At 36.2% G+C, this 16,510-nt stretch overlaps 1 protein-coding gene and 1 pseudogene across 3 annotated transcripts in view; one reads left to right on the forward strand and one right to left on the reverse strand.

The window, feature by feature from the left end:
* Positions 1-1,140: 1,140 nt before the first annotated feature.
* Positions 1,141-16,510, forward strand: part of MAGED1 (MAGE family member D1) — a 52,837-nt gene continuing 37,467 nt past the window's right edge. For 2 of the 3 annotated variants that reach the window (XM_016135624.2, XM_016135626.2), the window contains exon 1: positions 1,141-1,206. The gene's annotated coding sequence lies outside the window, so the exon portion shown is untranslated. The remainder of the gene's footprint in view (positions 1,207-16,510) is intronic. The other variant, XM_016135629.2, reaches the window with a different exon arrangement.
* LOC118608318 lies at positions 14,748-14,866 on the reverse strand (annotated as a pseudogene).

Below are 16,510 nucleotides of genomic sequence, written 5' to 3' on the forward strand. Positions count from 1 at the left end.
ACATTGTCTTCTCTCCTCTTTACTGATTATTATTGTTATGTTATAGTGATTCTAGCTGTTTACGTGTTTGTTCCCCCTGCTGTTTGGAGGATGTTGAAATGCAGGACTGTGTCTTAGTCTTTATATTAGCAATATTAGGAACAGAACCTTACACCGAGTGGTTGTTCAGATCTATTGGTTAAATGAAAAGGTATGTCAAATGTCGAAATGTACTATAAAAATGTTAGCAAAAGGAAGGAACTTGTGCTGGCCCCTGTCATTGCCCTGGGCACATTTTGGTCATTTATTTATTCAGAAAACATCAATAAGCACCTATTTCATGCTAGGATCTTATCTCTTTAAATGTCACTTTTAGCCCCTACACTGAGGGCTCCTAGTGCAATGCCTCTGGGTGTAGCATAGTGTTTGAGATAGGGTAGGTGCTCAGTATGTACTTGTGGACTGACTGAAAATAACAATAAAAGAAGAACTGAGGTTCCGGTTTTGAGACCAGGATTGCGTTCTGTAGGAAGTGGCAATAGGTAATTCAATGTCGAATTTTTAATCATAGTAAGGATTACTCTTATTACTGTACTGAAACTTTTTGTAAGTTTTCATTTTCTTCATTTCGTTTTTTGAAGAGGAGGGAGTATGTAAGTATACAAGAATGCTTTCTAAACGAGTTCACTTTTATTTATTTGGAAATTTTAATATGGTATGTAACTCTTTGGAAACCATTCTAAGACAAAAATGATTCAGATTTAAGAAAAAAATCTTGAAATCGAAGTATGCCACTAATAAAAATGAACTCATCCCCTGCAAAACGGTATGCCAGTAAACTGGTATAGTAAATATGTGACTGTAGACATCTAAGAGTTAAGGGACTAAGGGTAAGGGAGGTATTTTAAAAGCTGGATCAACAAGGCTAGGTGACAAATTGGACATGAGGGATTTGGTGGAATATTGCAGTTCCCGGGAGGAGGAGAGTTAGGATTTGGAAAAAAACGTTTACTGATTTCCAGCCGGTTTACATTTCTATCTAGATGCTGATCTGGTGAGAGAACCAATGAGCTAAAGTATTGCAAGAGCATGCCAGAGAGGCACAGGAAGTTGCCTGGAGTGAAAGTGGGGGGAACGTGGGTGGCGGCAGAAACTAAAGCTTCCGCCAAACAAAAGAAAATAGCACTTCCGGTCACACCGTCCTCGGCCACGGCTTTCTTCGTCAAGGTGAGTGCAAAGGAAGGGAGTGGTAATTCTCACAAGTGAATCCCCAAACGTTGCCAGAGAAGCTTTCTTCCTTGCTTCAGGGTGGAAAGAAGAATTCATCCCTAGAGTATGAAGGATGTTTCTGACGCTCCTGGTTATAATCGCCTCACTATCTCCTAATCCTCTGGAGAATACAGGCTGTTATCCACGCCCCCTTCTGACCCTCGTGGTCCTTTTATCTATCCTTGTTCTTCACCTCTTCTCTTTATCTCGCATCCTCTTCCTGAGCTTTCTGAGCCTGAGTCACTCCCTCTACCACAGATTACTTTGCTGTCACTTACTCCTACCTTTCGCTCCGCCCCCTTTAAGCCTCAGAACTTTTTGTAATCCCCTTTCCCCACTCTGCACCTACATTCTTTCTTTTTTGCTCCTTTCTGACCCCAATATTTTACATCCCTGGAAGGCTTATTTCTCCTGTCCCCATCCTTCAGAGGCCAGTGAATTATATACTTTACAAAATCAAATGTGACTTCAGTTTCAAGGTCAAGGTGATTTTCTTTTAAAAATAAGCAAAGAAACAAATTTTAAAGCCCTAAGAGACAAAAGGATGTGTTCAAATTATTATGTCATTTTATTTATATTTTTACTCTAAACAAAATTACACATCGGATAGTGCACTGGTTTCAGCCCTTTACTCATAACATTTTTTTTTAAATTTTAAATTGTGGCACAGAACTGAATCTCCACTGTGTAATAGAGTGGCAAGCATAGCAGGTTTTGCCTATAACCTGATGTCAACTTCCAGAAGGTGGAAGCTTTCCCATTCCTTTTAGAACCTCTTAGAGCAGAAATGGTTGATAGATACAACATCCAATTACAGATGTATTATTTCATGAGTTGGGTTTATTATGCAAATACTTTTTTGGTCTCTGGCAGTAACATTGAATTGCAAGCTGGCAGATTTGTTAAAAGATTTTTCCTAGGAGCTTTGCAAGTGTCTATTTTGATGCATTGTGAACAGCCTTCTTTTCCCATTTGTTGCAATGTGAAATGTATTTTTCTGTTTAATTTATCATGTGTAATTTATCCTGTGAGAATATTAGTTAATGATCACAATTTACTATTTCAATTCTTTACCCAAGAGAAGGGAAATGATCATTAAATTTATAATGAAGTTCAGGGTTGTTCAGGCTCTAAGAGGGAATTTAACCAAGTATTTCCTTGAACAAACAGTTTATTACTTCCTCCTCTTGTAAGTAGTGTAAAAAGAGGTAATTCTTTTTTTCTAGGCCAGGTATAATTTTCAGTTTAGAATAAACAATGAGGCAAAGATATTATGACACCAAAACACTTAGGAACTTTTTCAAAGCGTATTACTGATGTCTCTAATTCTCAATTCAGATGGTAATTACACAAGCTTTAAATATCATCACACTGGCTTCAGCCCATTGTGCATCCATCCATCTACTTATTCAATAATTTTTATTAAATAAATTTATGTGCCAGACAGTGTTCTGAGCATTGAGGGTATAACAGTGGAAAATAAAAGCAAACAAACAAAAAATCCCATAAATTTGAAAATGTCGTGTTTCCTTTTTATTTGTCTCAAGATAGTTTTTGATTTCCTGTTTGATTTCCTTTTTGTGCCATTGGTAGTTTAGTAGCTTGTTATTTAGTCTAGTCTCTATGTATTTGTCTTTCTAGTTTTCTTCCTGTAATTGATTTCTAGTTTCGTGCCACTGTTGTTAAAAAATATTTCAGTCTTCTTGAATTTATTGAGGTTTGTTTTGTGGCCTAATATATGATTTATGCTGGAAAATGTATACTTGAAAAAAATTATATTCTGCAGTTTTTGGATGAAATGTTCTGTAAATGTTTAAGATGGCTTTGGCTAATGTGACATTTAAGGCCACTATTTATTAATTTTCTCTCTGAATGATCTACCCATTGATATGAGTGGGATATTAAAATATTATCATATTGTTGTGAATTTCTCCTTTTATATCCATTAATATTAGCTTTATATATTTAGGTGCTCCTATGTTGAGTGCATAGATATTTATGATATGCCCTCTTCTTGAATTGACCCTCAAAAACAAAGTCTTTTAAACTATAGCTGAGAGACAGACAATAAATGAATATATAATAAATATGTAATAGGTTGTTATGGGGAGGGGCTATACAATTTTAGATTGGATGGTCAGGAGGGCCTCCTGGTAAGGTGACATTTGAGCAGAAACCTAGAGGAGGTGAGGGCATGAAAACAGGATATACCTATGTTAGTGTCATTTGTTCGCTTTTGTTCTTACATTCCCCACCCACCCATGGTCACTTTTCTGCATAGCATTAATGCAACACTGCATACTCAGCTAATCTAATCCATCGACATAAATTCCTTATAGTCTCGTCCTCCTGGCTAGCTAGCTTCTTCCTACCATTTAGGTGAATTGTCAGTTACCAGCCCCTCTAGGAAAACATAGCTCTATCTCCATTCTTAATTTATTTCTTCGTGGAGCACTGTGGCCTATCCTATAGCATATTTGTTTACCTCTCTCATTGCTCTTATCACTGTGTCTTCATAATATGTTGCCGATAGATGTTTGGTATGGTAAATGGAAATGAATTCGGTGCTTGTTTGTAACAGACAAGCTTTTAAATATAGTTGGCCACCTAATGTTAAAAACCACCCTCTAAGGTCAGTATTATCATTGCCATTTTACTAATGATAAAAGCAAGACTCAGGTGGATAGTTACTTGCTAAATGGTAGTGGAATTCATGGAGTTAAGGTCTATAACAGAGATCCCCAGCTCTTGGACTACAAACTGCAGACCAGTACCAGTCTGAGGCCTGTTAGGAACCAGGCTGCATAGCAGAAGTTGAGCTGTAGGGGAGTGAGTGAAGCTTCATCTGTATTTGTAGCTGCACCCCAGTGCTAGCATCACTGCCTCAGCCCCACCTCAGATCATCAGACATTAGATTCTCATAGGAGCACTGGTCCCTGGTGACAAAAAGGTTGCAACCACTGGTCTATATACTCATTCCTGGTTCTTTCTTTCTCTCTGTCTCTCTTGTTAATGAGAATAGAAACTATGTAGAATGTCTTATTATTTTATAGGATATAATCTGGATATGGAAATTTCACTTTTTAAAGTTCGCTTTCACAAGTCAGACTATATCAAGTGCTTGAATTACTTCCTAGTTATAAATATTAAGAGTTGAGAGGCATGACGACTTTTTTCACTTGAACATTTTCTAATAAAAATTTAAACAATAAGTTGAAGGAAGAGTAAAGCGAATACTTGTATACTCTGAACCTAGATTCAGCAGTTGTTAATTTTTGCCTTGTTAGCTAACTTGTTCACTCACTTGCTCACTCTGCCCATCTATCCATCTATCCCTTTTTCAATTGAGGCATAATTTTTTTTATCTATATTTCGATCTATCAATTTTGGCTGAACTATTTGAGATTTACAGGCATTATTTTTAAGCAACGTTAAATACACGCAGAATTGTGCACAAATCATAATTGCACAGCTCAAAGCATTTTCACAACATAAACATACTTACATAACTACCATGGAGACTGAGAAATAGGACACAATCAGTATCTGAAAGACCTTGAATGTATTGTCTCCCAGTCACAGCTAAACTCCAAATTAATGACAATTCTGGCTTCTATCACTGTATAATAATTGTACCTGTTTGGGTATTTTATAAAAATACAATAACATAGTATACATTTTGTGTGTGTGTCTAACTTTTTTGGCTTAAGATTTTGTTTTTGAGATTCATCCATGTTATTGGGTGTAGTTATAATTCCTTCATGCTCATTGATATATATTCCATCCACTATGTGAACATACCACAATAGATGGGCATTTGGGTCATTTCAACTTTTGGCCTGCAGACAGTACTGTAAACATTTTAGTACATGTCTTTTTTTGATATATGCACACACATTTCTGTTGGGCCTATACCTAAGAGTAGAATTGCTGAATACAGGTTACCTATATAGTTAACTTTAGTAGATAAAGTGATGGGACTTAGAAACTCAGAAGAGAAAATTTTAAGAGTTCCAGTTGATCAGAATATAGTCAGCACTTGTGATTATCTTTTCTTTTTAAGAGAAAAAGCAGCCATTCTGGTGATTATAAATGGTATCTCATTGTGTTTAATTTGCATATTTCTAATTGATTTTCAGATGATCTTTCTACATATTAAGGATGTGAATACTTTTCTAGATTTATTGCAAGTCTTAGTTGCTTGCATTTTCCATTTCTTAATGGTGTCTTTGATGAACCAAATATCTCAATTTTAATATTGTTTGATTCATAGTCTTCCCCTTTATGGCCAGTACTTGTTTGTCCTGGTTAAGAAATCGTTATCTTTCTCTAGGTCACGTAGATATTTTTCTATGCTGTGTTATTGTTTAATCTCTCATTTATATTTACAATTAATTTGATTTTTGTGTATGTAGCCAGGATAAGTTATGGGTGTGGTTTCAAGGCCCATTTCTTTTGTCAAAATGGACATCCAGTCAATGCCATACCACTTATTGAAAAGATTATTCTTTCCCTCCTATAGTGTCATCTTTTCCACAAATCATGATTAGGTTGTATATGTGGGTTTGTTTCTGGATTCTGTTCAGTTTGGTTTATTTTTCTCCTTGTATGAGTACCACTGTCATAATTAATGACTTTATAATAAATCTTATGTATGGTCATTAAGTCCTACAGTTTTGTTCTTTTTCTTCATTAATACCTTGATTATTCATGATCTTTTGAATTTCCATTTCCATTTTAGAATCAGCTTGTTAACTTCCACAAAAATTCTTCTTGGCATTTTAATTGAGATACCATGTAATAGATCATTTGGAGGAGTACATATTATGGCACTGTGCCCCTAAATATTTCAGCATTCAACTCCTAATATTAGAAACATTTTGTAAATAATTTAATTACTATGATTTCACCAAAAATAATAATTTCTTAATATCAACTAATACTTAATCTATTTAAAATTTTCCCCAACAAGCTTTTTATAACTTGTATTTAAAACCATTATCCAACCATGAATATTGTATTTTGTATTTGAGATTTATTGTTGTTTTCTCTATTTTATTGAACTATGGATATTTATATCTTTAGTACTTTTCGATTTATTTCAGTAATTATTTCTTCTGATGTTCAAACTGTCCAGTCTGGAAGGGGCGAGTTGGCTCCCCTTCACATTGGCCTCTGTCTTTTTTCTTTATTAGTGAAATTTTCAAATATATTTTAAGTAGAAACTGGTAAAATAAACATGCACATATCCATTCCTGAGCTTCAACAATTAATACCATTTTGCCAATTTTGTTTGAATCTTTTCACCTCACCCACTTTTTTCACTGCTGTATCTTAAAACAGTCTCAGGCATCATGTCATTATACAGGTGAATAACTGATTATGCATCCCTGGTTCATAGATGCATTGTATTAAGTAACCACTAGACATTTATACTTAATAAGATTAACAATAACTCCTTATATCATCTAATACTCAGTTCATATTCAAATTTATGTCTTTTTACAGTAGCTTTGTTAAATTTGTATCTAAGCAAGGGCTGTTTATTGCCATTGGATATTTTTCTCTTAAGTCTCTTTTCCTATAAAACCCTCTATAGCAACTTCTATTTTAAAGAGCATTGATTTATTAGAGAAACGAAGTCATTTGTCCTGTTGACAGATGGATTTGGATGATTGCTTCCTTGAGACTGCATTTGTTTTCCTAGCCCCATGTTTCCTGTTCACTGACATTTAGAACTAGGGGCTTGATTGAATTCAGTTTAGGTTATTTTCTATCGGAAAGGATCGTTTTCAGGCAGTGATATGCACTTTCTGTTGTATTTCATCATGTCTGGTTTTACCTTTTTAACTGATATTGAGATTGATTTGTGTTTTCAGATGTTGTTAGCCTGATCCTCCATTGTGGTGTCTCCTACCAAACTTTCTCTTGTTGGGTTGAGCAGCCATTGAAAATAATGGTATAAATTCATTATTTCAATAGTGGTTGAAAAATAGTATTCTAATTCTGTCAACCCTTCTGCACTTATTAGGTGGAATTATTTTATAAAAAAGACTTTTCCTTATAGATCCTTTTTTTTTTATTCTGAAATATATTTCATGAAAAGATTCAGTATAAATGCTTCTTTCTTTCATTTATCAATTTTCAGAGTAATGAGTTGGTTTCCTAGAAACATTCATTGTTTTCTTTAATAACATTTATTGTTTTCTTTAATAATAACATTAAGAATTCATGAATTTTATGTATTTAATGTGTATCTATTGTGAGCTCTCTCTCTCTCTCTCTCTCTCTCTCTCTCTCTCTCTTTAAGGCTAGGTGACTTTTGGCTGCCCTCACAGATTGTAAGGATCATGTCAGTTTACAATCCCTTATTTTTTACACTTATAGCACCTGGTCTTCCTAGATGGTTTCCCATCCAAGTACTAACCAGGCCTGATCCTGCTTAGCTTCCGAGATCAGACAGGATCGGGCTTGTTCATGGCTGTAGACAATGATCTTTTTTAATGCTCAAATTGTGTCATCTTAGAAATTAGGACCCTTTTCTATTTGCCTCCTGTATCCTCTTTACATGATCTCATTAGATCTTGGATTCCTTGCTTTTTTGGGGGAGGTTCCTTTAATTTCCTTCCCTCTCCCACTTCCACCCCTGGTCTATGGATGTTGCCTTCTCCCCTTAAGAACTGAATCTCTGAAGGCGGGTTGTCTCCTCCCACATGCTCTCACCCGGCACCTGGGGCCTTGCGAACCCAGTGCACTCAGGGGGCCTGGCATACCAGGATATGGTCCGTGGCTCCACCTGGGGCGTGAACACAGGACTTTCTGCGTGTAAAGCAGACATGCTAACCACTACACTATGGAGCCACCCAGCTTCCTTGCTTTTTGACACAAGATATTTATATTCATCGTGTACACTCCCTGCCCACACCCTGGAATCAGCCATTTTGTGAGGAATCATAAATTCTTTCAGTAGAGACTGGTACTTAGAAAGCAAGATGTGAGTGCTCAGGGATTGTTATTTTTTAGTGCCCTTTAGTGCCCTTTTCCTCACTATTTTGAATATATTTGAACGGCTCCACCAGCATTCCATTGAAAATTAGCTAAGCGTGGCTGTCATTTGTTTCTTTAATCATTCATTTAGCAAAAATTTATAGAACACTTATTAATATGTATCTAGTCTTATGCTGGGTACAGGGGATATGAAGGTAAACCTGAATGGTTTCCTGTCCTCAATGAAGATCCATTATAGAGGAGATATGAGTAAATAAACAATGTCTAAAGAATATGATCAGTACTATGGTAGGCATAGCTAAATGGGGGGTGACAGGCTGTGGGAACACAGAGAAAGCATCTGAAATTGCTTTAGAAAGAGGAGATAATGTGTGATATTTAATGAGTAGAAGAGATATGAAGGTAGATGAGCTATGAAAACTGAAAGAGGTGGAAGGATCTCGATGTATTCAAGGGAAGGCATCTATGTAGTTGGTTATAATTAGAACAGTAGTTTCATATAGGGAAGGAGAAACAAAACTGAGGCAGGGATAAAGGCCAGGATGTTGAGACTCCCAAAGGCCAGGCCAAAAAAACAGATTTCACTCTGAAGACTATGAGGAAGAAGTAATGGAATTGTCTTAAGCAAACGAGATATGCAGTCTCCCTTGTGATGTATGATGAGACACTGGGTGGATAAATGGGAGTCAGGCAGTAAGGGACTGGTAAGGATGAGAGAGGTATAGCTGTCCAGGAGAGATACTGTCATGTTACACTATGTGTGTATGTGAGTGGTGTGTGGGAGAGTTGTGTGTGTGCATGTATATGTGTTTTATAATGTTAAAATATATGCAAATTATAGATATATGTACACACACAACTCTTCCATATACCACATGACTCTTGCACACACGTACACACACACATAAGATGCAGTGTAACATGACATTATATACATATGTAATATATAATATATATAAAATAGATCTGTGCATACATATGTACATATTGTTGTATGTCTATAATTCTGTATGTGCATGTATATTCATGGGTTGTCTCATTGCCACAGGTCTAAAATAGACAATATTTCAGTGGAGAAACATTTCCCAAGGAAAGCAGAAGAATGGGAAAGGGTTAAAGACTCTCCTTGACCAAACTTTAGTCATGCTCCTTTGAGCCCTCTTTTCAGCTAAACCTTATCCCTGGGCACTGTCTTTGGCTTGGCAGTTTTAGAAAGAATCTTGCTAATTTACTGAGAATCACCCCACCCTTAATATCTGATCACCTTGGTCTGCCTTCAGCAAGAATCCTAAGTCAGTTTATCAAGAATCTTCCTATCCTTGATGTCTCTCCTTTTAGTAATTTTCTACCCACTGACTCCTCCCCCACCAAAAAAAATGTTCTCCTTGGCTATAAATCTCAGCTTTCTTTACTGTATACAGATTTGATTTTAATCTCTCTCCCCTTTTGCAATAGTCTTGACACCTATCACAATAGGCCTTAATAAAGTCTTTCCTACCATTTTAACGAGTGTTGAAATATTTTTTTTCTTTAATAGGCCACATCAAAACTTTTGCTCATTGTGCTCTTCCTCTTCAAAGCTCCACCAGTTTGCACAGAGGCCCAGTTGTATACCTTTGAGTAAACTGAGAATTCAACTTCCTCCTCTTCTTCCTGGGATTTAAGAGTATGAAGAAAGTGAGGCAATTGCTCAGCTTCTTCCTCAATTTAGAATGTAGCTTTAACAGTTGTCTCTGGGAGGGTGGAATGACAATTGAAGATGCTTACTTCTTTTTATGTGTTTCTCTGTCCCAGGTACTTGTATACTAATGAGCATGCATTGCATTCATTTTTTAAAACTATTATCTTGAACTTTTTAATATAAAATATGAAATTTCTCTACATGATTATATAAGATGTAGACTGAGAGAGTTCTGTTAGATGAGGGTTTTAGGGGAAACCTGGATAGTGAATGTATATGGATCAATGTTTGCAAAAGCTAAAGTGCAGAGGGCCAATAATATAATTGGTGAAAGTGTTGATGAAGTGAGTGTAGACTACCATGTCAAGAGTCTTGTCTATGAAAAGTAGAATAGATAAAAGGTGGTGTGTGTGTGTGTATTTAGGATGAGAGATTGGAACATGTTTATATGTTCTTCAGGGGAGGAGCTGATAAAAACAGAGAGGTTGACAATATAGGAGAGAAAGAAGATAACTGGAGAAGCAAGATGTGAAAAAGATTTGGAAAGATTGACCATGAACAAGAGAAAAGGCATCACTTCTGAAGTTGGAGTTAAGGAGATTCAGAAAGACATGTTTTTGGGGTTTGGAAAAGGCAAGAGATTGAGGGAATTTCTTTCTTAGTGCCCCTAAATTGCCCCTGAATAAAGTAGTAAGGACAATCTGGAGTGTGAGAGGAGATGGCCAGGAGCCAGAGGAAAAAGGAGGAAAGTTGCAACCTTGTTTAGGAAATGTGAGAGAAGATTGATGGGCAGTAATGGACACTTGTCTGAGTTGGAAATAAGGTGTTTTTAGTTTTTTTTCCTTTTCCAGGTGTGCTCAGCTGCCAAGAAGTGGGATGAAAGAAGACAGACATTGAGTTTGATTTTAGACTTGTGAATACAGTGGTGGTGATTGTGGTTGGTGGAAGGTTTGAGGGGATAAGTAAGTTGTTGAGGTTACCGATGAGATTTGATCAGGTTGTAGAACATGGGATCTAATCTCATCATAGAAGAGTGTATTCTCAGGAGGATTGTAGGGAACCAGAGAAAGACAAGCTGTGTGAATATGTGGGTGGGTGTGGGGGAAGTTGTATAGCGGTTTCAGAGCCCAAAGAGTGGATATTTAAAAGGTGAATGGCAGACAAGACATTTCAGTCAGAGTAGAATATTAGAGCTTAAGATTTCAGAGGAGAAATAGTTCTGGATGATGAAAAGGTTCAGTGAGTGGGTAAGTTGAAGTAGAGAAGGTCCAGGAACTGTGAAGCTGAGGTGATGGACAAGTTAGCCATGGGATCATCAAATATAGTGGGAAAGATAGGGTATAAGAGAGGAGAGGAAGGCGAGGAAGATGCTATATTATGTAGAATGGGTTAATGTAGCTGAGAGGCAGATGGTATGACAATCAAAGGAGAAGAGATTTTCATAGCAGGGAGGAAGATTTAGGGAATGGAAGCAGCAAGGGCCAGAATGATTAGTTGCCGTTAACCAGTTTTGTAGCAGACCCCTTGGATGGCCCTCTATTGGTTTCAACTTTGTGTCTGCTTCACATTTTTTTTCCAGTGACCAGGAAAGGACTGAACTGGCGCTAAAATCTTGAATGTAATTGGAGCTAAGATAGCATTCTATATCGATTCCTATAGTTGGATGGACTTGAACAACTGCCCTAAGCAACTTTAAGAGAAATGATACTGCTGGTTAGACCCTGGCTTGCCCAGGTATTCCTTTCCAAGAATCCTATTGCAAACAAATGTGGATAGCCAGTTTCCATAGCTTTTACAGAAAGGGGTGGATGCTTTTTATATTACTTTGTTCCTCTTCTCAGAAAGATTGAGAAGGCCTTGGATTCATTCTTTTTAAAAAAAATTGCTTTTAAATTGTGCAGCATAACAAAAATACCAAAAGTTGCATAAAATGTCAATGTACACTATAATGAATGATTATAAAGTAAACCCCCATGAAAGAACCTTCCAGGACCAAAAAGAGAACATTTCAAGTTACCTAGAAGCCTCCAGTCTTACCCCTGTCCCTCTCCCAGAGGTAACCATTTATCCTGACTTTACTTTTATGGAAATCACTTCTTTGTCTGAGTATACAGACACACATGCACATACACACCTACTTATGCACATTGCTGTTCATAGACATTTGGATTGCTTTCCATTTTTGGCTGTTGTGAACACTGCTGCCCAGAACATTGTTGTACATGTCCCCTGTGGCACATGTGCATGAGTTTCTCTAAGATGTATATCTGGGAAGACATTACTTGTTAATAGTTGATGCGTATCTTCAACTTTACTTGATAAATGAAAAAAAATTGATATGCTAAAGAATTGCACCAATTTCGACTCCCACTAAAAGCATATGAGGATTCATATCTTGGTTCTTTCTTCTCCACAGTCTTGAGGCCAGAAAATTACCGGTTGGAGATAATTAGGGTTAGCCAGGACCTGTTATTTGCTGTGGCTTTGGGGTAATTGGTTATTATTTCACATTTCTCCCAGAACAATTGCCCTTAGCCACTTCAATGGGCTTCCATTGGAGAACCTTGGTTTGGTACTTTCTCAGAATCTCAAAGCCCAAGAATTGGGCCCCAGAATTGAATGTGGCTGCCCAGCCTCTGAGGCCACTTGAGAATTCTGGAGACTGAGTTAGCATCCTACAATGCCCCTTTTGTGGAAGGTCCAAACAATTGAATTTAGCAATTAGCCAGGGGTTCTGTAGGTGAGCTCTGACTCAGCTGTCTTCTTCAGACTCAAGGCTCAAGAACCAGAACCAGGAGGTGATCAAAGATAACCAGCATCTGTGGAGGCAGAGTGTAAAGACAGGGGCAGGGGTAGCTTAGATGACCCTGTGTCTTTGGCGAGTTCTTGAACAACCATTTTTAGCCAGCTCCGAGGAGGGAGCTGGCTTGTTCTTTTCTTTCCCAGAGTCTGTCCCTTAGAGAGTCTTCCTTAAGGAGGGCTCTGGCTTGTTTATTTTTTTTCCCAGAATCTCAAATACCAAGAACCTTGGCTGGTTTATTCCTATGGCCAGCTAGAAGTGAAGATGTCTGGGTTAGCCTCCTAGAGCTTCATCTGATATTTGTTTGTTTATGGCACACTGTTACTAACATGAATTTTGTAGGAATACATTTGTAGTGATTAAACATTGTCTATGAGTTAATCAACTTTTGGAAAATTGACAAAATGTTCTATATGGAAATGTGAAATGTTATATATATGCATTATTGATTTTTTAAAGCTAATGGAATAATAATTCCAAACTTTAATAAAAAATAGTATTTAATGTACTTCTTGGATCTGACTATTTTTTTTAGTTATTTAGCTAATATTAAAGCATATTTACAATTAGGAAATGCTTATTTCATGTTTTAGTTCACTGTTTCTTTTTACTATTATTATTTTTGCTTTCTCTACACATGTCGAGAATTTGACTTTTCAAAATGTCTTTGAAAACAATGGTATAATTATTATGGCTCTTCATTTGATATTCTTTCATCCTTTGGCTACTATTTGTGTCAGGTCTTTTAATGATCCAATGGCAGTCCCTTACATACTCACAAGACGAAGTTATTCTAGAAAACATGTCGTCTTTCTTTATTAGTAATTGGACACTACACTAATCCTGTTACTTCTTACATGTTGCATTCTGTTCTTTATCACATGGAAACCACCTGATAATGTCTGTGTGACAAATATTGTTTATTTGGCATATCAGTGAGCCTCAGCTTACCAATGGGGAATTTTGGGAGCAGGGGTGTGGGAGAATCATCGGGCTTAGGAGAGAACTATCTCATTTATGACTAGGAAGTGAAGGAGATGTTCTATAAATCAATGAAGGGTATGAGTGAGCTTATTTTTCAAAGTGGGGGATTCTAGAGATCACGAAGGAAAGACTCTAGGTAGGAAGGAATGTAGTGAACCTATAGCTTCAAGAGAAAATGAGTATGACTTCCTACTGTTCATTCCTTCTCTTTGTCTTCTTGGTTATCAGAATATTTTCCCAGGATCCTGGCAGGTAAGAAGTATGAGTGAACAAAGGAGGAAGTCAGAAGGTGAGAGAAGGAACTGTACACAGTCTGAGAATGTCAGAAGTGCTAGGATACCAGTGGGCAAGATAGATTGATAAGAAGCCTAGAAAACTTAGATAGACCATTAATTAATTCATTAATTAATCAGCCAATCAAGTAAGTAAAAATGTAGTAATCTAGACTCTGCTGGATGATGAGGACACACGGTTGAATTAGATGTATTTTCTAATGTCTCTGGTGGGTGAGATATACACAGAAGTTGTAACAGGGAGTACTGTGATGGAGAGACCAGGGTGTGGTGCTATCAGTAGAAATATGGAGGAGAGTCCTCTAACCCATCCTAAAGGCTCAGGGAAGGCCTCCTGGAAGGCACCATGTTAAGAATTTAATTTTACATAGAAGTAGCCACTAGCCACTAATTTGGCAGTGGATGAGAATCCTCTGAGTGGGGACCAGAGAGCAAACTGTCATTTAGAATATGTATAATAGCTGCTGGATACATCATCTAGCCTTGCATTTTGGAAATACCTGAATAAATGGGCAGATGAGAGGCCACTCTATGATCTAGTAGAGCTAGGGAAAGGGGGCAAGTAGAAAGGAATAATTTCATAAATGGTTAAATTTATGCTATACTATTGATTACTTTAGCCCTCATGGAAGAGCAGCTTCTTCTGTTTTCCCCAATATACCATGAAATTATTATCATTTTCTATATATGCCATGTGTTTTTCATCTTGTTTAAGGGATCTTTTTTTTTTTAATGCCTACAGCACCTGGTCTTCCTAGGTGGTCTCCCATCCAAGTACTAACCAAGCCCAACCCTTCTTAGTTTCCAAGATCAGACAGGATTGGGTTTGTTCAGGGTGGCGTGGACGTAGAAGGGATCCTTTTACCTGGTTTCATAAAGGTGTTCTATATTCTCCTGTAAAACTTTTATGATTTTTTCACAAATCAGTTTATGGTCCACTTGGAATTTATTTTTGTTTATTATATGATGTAGAGATCTTCATTTTTTTCTGGATGATTAATCAGTAGCTCCAGGACTGTTTACTAGCTAGTCTAGTGTTTCTCCACAGATTTCTAATGCTGTCTCTGTAATACACTAGATTATAAGATGTGTCTGCTTCTAGACATTCTATTCTGTTCCATTGGTCTATTTGTCTACTCCTATACTAATACTATACTGTTAATTATTATAGCTTTGTAATGCATCTTCATATTAGGTAGGGAAAGAGCCTTTCCTTGTTTCTCTTCTTCAAAAGTATATTCTTTGCCTTTTATTTTTTCATATGAATTTTAAGACAAGTTTAACATGATCTGTAAGAAACACTGAAATTTTGATCAGAACTGCATTTTATTTACAGATTATAGAGACAGAAATGGCACCTCTACAATTAAATATCTTTAATCTAAGTATTTTTTATGTCTTTGAAAAAAGTTTTATAATTTTCTCCGTAAGGGTCTCACACATATTTTGTTAGACATATTTCTGTGTACCTGATAGTTTTTATTGCTATTACTAATGTTTTTAAATTACATTTTGTAATTGTTTGTGACTGGTATATGGAAATGCTTGATTCTGGTGTATTGTTTTTATTTTTATTTTTATTTATTTTTATTTTTAATTTATTTTTTCTATTTTCTAATTAAAATAGTTAATATACAATATTACATTAGTTTCAGATGTACAACATAGTTATTCAGCATTTATATACCTAATGAAGTGATCACCACTATAAGTCTAGTAACCATCTGACACTGTATAAGGTTATTACGATGTCGTTGACTATTTTACCTGTGCTGTACATCACATCCCTGTGGCTTATTTACTTTATAACTGGAAGTTTGTATCCTATTCTCCTTCACTTTTTTCCACCTATCTCTCAACCCATTCCTCTTTGGCAACCATCAGTTTGTTGTCTATATATGTATATATGAGTCTGTATCTGTTTTGTTTTGTTTATATTTTTATAGATTTCACATATAAATAAAATACAGAATTTGTTCTTCTTGGACTTACTTCACTTAGCATAATACCCTCTAAGTCCATCCATGTTGTTGCAAAGGGCAAGATTTCATTTTTTTATGGCTGAGTAATATTTCATTGTATATATGTACATCTTATTTATCCATTATTCTATTGATGGGCACTTGGATTGTTTCTGTGTCTTGTAAATAATGCTGCAGTGATAATCGGTATATTAGATTTAGATCCTTACACCTTGCTAACCTCTTTCTTCAGGTCTGATTGTTTGTTTTTAGATTTTATTAAGTATTTATATAAACTTTTAAGTATTTACATAACTATTAAATATTTATGTAAACATATTATAAGTTCATGAGTCATAAGTATACAGCTCAATGATTTATCATCAAGTGTAATTAGTGAATAATTGTAATTTTACCTTTCAGTCCTTATATCTTCATAATTTGATGTTATTCTGTATAAAATAAAGTAGAATTTCTTTTTCTGAAATGATGTTACTACTAAGTATCCCTGAGGGCTTATGCTCTAATTAGCTGT

The sequence above is a fragment of the Rousettus aegyptiacus genome, unplaced genomic scaffold, assembly GCF_014176215.1.
Source record: "Rousettus aegyptiacus isolate mRouAeg1 unplaced genomic scaffold, mRouAeg1.p scaffold_m13_p_9, whole genome shotgun sequence".
Lineage (NCBI taxonomy): Eukaryota > Metazoa > Chordata > Mammalia > Chiroptera > Pteropodidae > Rousettus > Rousettus aegyptiacus.